This window comes from Pocillopora damicornis, chromosome 11 (genome assembly GCF_964200805.1).
Source record: "Pocillopora damicornis chromosome 11, jaPocDami1.2, whole genome shotgun sequence".
Lineage (NCBI taxonomy): Eukaryota > Metazoa > Cnidaria > Anthozoa > Scleractinia > Pocilloporidae > Pocillopora > Pocillopora damicornis.
This window is the reverse complement of record NC_142680.1, coordinates 2,779,352-2,782,500: the sequence shown is the minus strand read 5'-3', so window position 1 is coordinate 2,782,500 and position 3,149 is coordinate 2,779,352. Positions and strand designations below refer to the sequence as shown.

At 36.6% G+C, this 3,149-nt stretch overlaps 1 long non-coding RNA gene across 1 annotated transcript; it reads right to left on the bottom strand.

Annotated features, from left to right (window-relative positions):
• Window positions 1–256: 256 nt before the first annotated feature.
• Window positions 257–2,802, bottom strand: LOC149037051 (uncharacterized). The gene is made up of 2 exons (XR_016181169.1): window positions 2,455–2,802; window positions 257–2,229 (listed from the first exon to the last, which is right to left on the bottom strand). It is a non-coding gene; the product is annotated as an uncharacterized LOC149037051 (long non-coding RNA).
• Between the last annotated feature and the right edge of the window lie 347 nt (window positions 2,803–3,149).

Genomic DNA, 3,149 nt, shown 5'->3' with positions numbered 1-3,149 from the left:
TCAAGTATGAAATGAGGGTACTAGCCCTTTAATAGTGTTCAAAATTTCCATATGCAGGGGTACTTGTGGCTACTGGAGAAGAATCAGTCTTTAACCCTTCCCCCCCCCCCCCCCCCTCTAAGGGAGATAATAAGTACAGATATCCTCTTCCCTTGGGGCAACTAGCTTAAAAGTGAGTGATCTCAGGGGCCCTCCAAAAAAGTTTTCTACAACAATAACTAAGCTCTACAGAAGCACACTATGCAGACAAAAGGTGTAAGAGAATCAATGAATTCTTTAATTCTTGGTCCCTCCCAGGCCAACCTATTGTACAAATCTCATGACATCTGTTCCAGTTTCATCAGTCAATTTTTCAAGCTTCAAGCTTTTCCTGCAATTATGTACTTGTTCTTGAAGCTGAAAACTAACAAGGTTCCTGTAAATTAAGTTTACATAACAACCTAACAATTTGTGAAAATCACACAAATCCCAAGCTATATCCAGAATTATGCTCTTAATAAAATAAACTTTTAAAGCAAATTGGGATTTTGCCCTAGTTCTTTTTATTTTTTTGTTACTTTTTAAATACATTTGTATAAATAATGCTCCCCTAACTCTCCCCAAAACTTTTAGAACAGATGCAAACTCTTAAGAATGATCAAGCTTTACCTTATTATTAAAAATTTTTACATCTTAGACTACCAAGTTATCACAGAAGTTTTTTTCGGTACTTAGACCTGTTTAACACCTAAAAAGAAGAACACATACATAACACACACAATCAGCCAGGTCAAAATGTGTTGCAGCCAACAATTTGGCCACCTACAATGAAATAGCTGCCAATTTCACACATGTCAGACTTCTATTCAGGACAAGATTTGGCCTCTGCTGCCTATTACTATTGCCACCTTGCCTGCCACTCAAAATTTCAACTGAGATTGTACATACATACATGTGGGATTAGGTTACATGAGCGAACCTGCACTATTGAAAGAGGTCAATGAATTATAACTCAAAGAAACATTGATAAATGAAATAAATCAATAGAAATGACAAAAATTAAACTAACCGCAGACAGCACTTTTTTGGCCTTCGGGGCATGATCAGTGCAGTGATCTTCAACTAAGTGCTTAATTTGGACATAAAACCAAAACTTGTTATGGTTAAATATTATTATTTTTCTTTCAATATTCCCATTCTAGTTGATGTATATTATTTGAATAACAAATCTTATTAGCATGTTAAAATCACCTGAGGACAAGGCATACACTTTGTGCCAAAATTGCTTTGCATCAAGTACGTTATTGAGTACATCATTACCATCGTCAGGTATTTCTAATTTACTCTTGAAAATCACACAAATCATAAGCTATATACAGCATACAATTGGCAGCAAATTATTAAAAAGGAATGCAGTAATCTTTAATAATAAGATTACTTAGTAGCTAAATAACAAATAGCCTAGTCAAAATGTGCCGGTAACCAGGGATTTGGCTGTCCACACAGAACATTTGTTAGGCGTCTAGTCTGGACAAGGTTTGGCCTCTACCTTCTATTACTATAGCCAGCTTGCCTACTTCTAAAAAACATTTTGACTAGGCTGAAAAAAATGTTTGAGAGAAAAATGGCCACAACAAGCCCACTTACTGCAAAATAAGAAACATAAAAGTAACAATTCAAATTAATACAGAATATAAGCCTTGCAGGATTTGGCTCTCAATAAAATTAGTTAAAATAGCCGATCTTGAGTTTAACTACTCACTCAAAATGGGCTGACAGCCTGCAATTTGGCCGCCTACGATGAAGTATCTTCCACTGACTTCACACCTTTCAGACTGCTTTTCAGGATGAGGTTTGGCCTCTGCTGCCTATAATTACAACAGCCATCTTGTCTACTACTAAAGAACATTTTGACTGGGCTGTGCAAGTGTTACTAGCATATAAAAAGCACCTTCAGGTAGATTACAGCAAAGCAGACTTTGTACCAAATGCTCTGCATTAAGTACATCATTACCCTCTTCAAGTATTTCTAGTTTACTTGTGAAAATCCCACAAATCACAAGGTATATTACATTATTCATTCCAGTTGACAAAGCAATCAAGGGTAATTTTTTCATAATAGGATGCAATGATCTTCAGTATCAAGATTATTTGGTACCTAAATAGTAAAATGTTCGAGAGAAGAAATAATCGTAAACATTTTTTCTTTCTCATCAGCATCGACTTCCAAAAGTAATGGGTAATGACCACCTAAAACAAAGAAGAAATAAATCAAATTTGTGATTTCACAGGGCTAAAATACGAAACAAGTATGCATATATTTTATTTCCTACCACTTACAAGTGGCAGGAATGGCTGAAATGGCCTTCACGTGAACACAACAGAATCCTATGCGTGTATAACCATGTAGAACTATTTATTCGGTATCGAAATTACATCCCAAATGTCATGATATTTGACTGAAACTCAGCTTACCCATGTTTCGTTGAGACTTCAAAACTTGCTGCTTTTTATCATCGTTTCAATGTTTTATTGTTGTTCAAAAGGTGGTAGTGCCATTGCAGACCGTGATTTTTTTTACTTGAGAACCAGATCGCAACACCCAAGCCTTTTCACGCTAAAATATTAAACTATTGAGATTTCCTTCGCCGCCGTAAGCCGCCATTTTATCTTTCCCTGGATACAAGTTCCCAAGCTTCGAGCCCGAAGGTCTCAACATGCACCGAAATTATGCTATTCGTTATTTCAGGGCCAATTTAGAAATAACGATAATCGTTATTTTGGTGTCGAGATCATGCTGGAAAAATGGAGGGAAATACTCGTAGGCTCTGGAGACGAGCAAAACTCTATCCAGTCCCTCGGGCATAATGCGCACGCATGATCTGTTCTTTTTTGTTTGCAGCAATCACTTTTTTGTTTGCAGCAATCACTTTTTTGTTTGCAGCAATCACTTTTTTGTTTGCAGCAATCACTTTTTTGTTTGCAGCATTCGCTTTTTTGTTTGCAGCGTTCACTTTTTTGTTTGCAGCGTTTCTTTTTCTTTGCAGCGAGTCCCTTGTGGGCGATCACTTTTTTGTTTGCAGCATTCACTTTTTTGTTTGCAGCATTCACTTTTTTGTTTGCAGCGTTTCTTTTTCTTTGCAGCGAGTCCCTTGTGGGCTATCGTATAT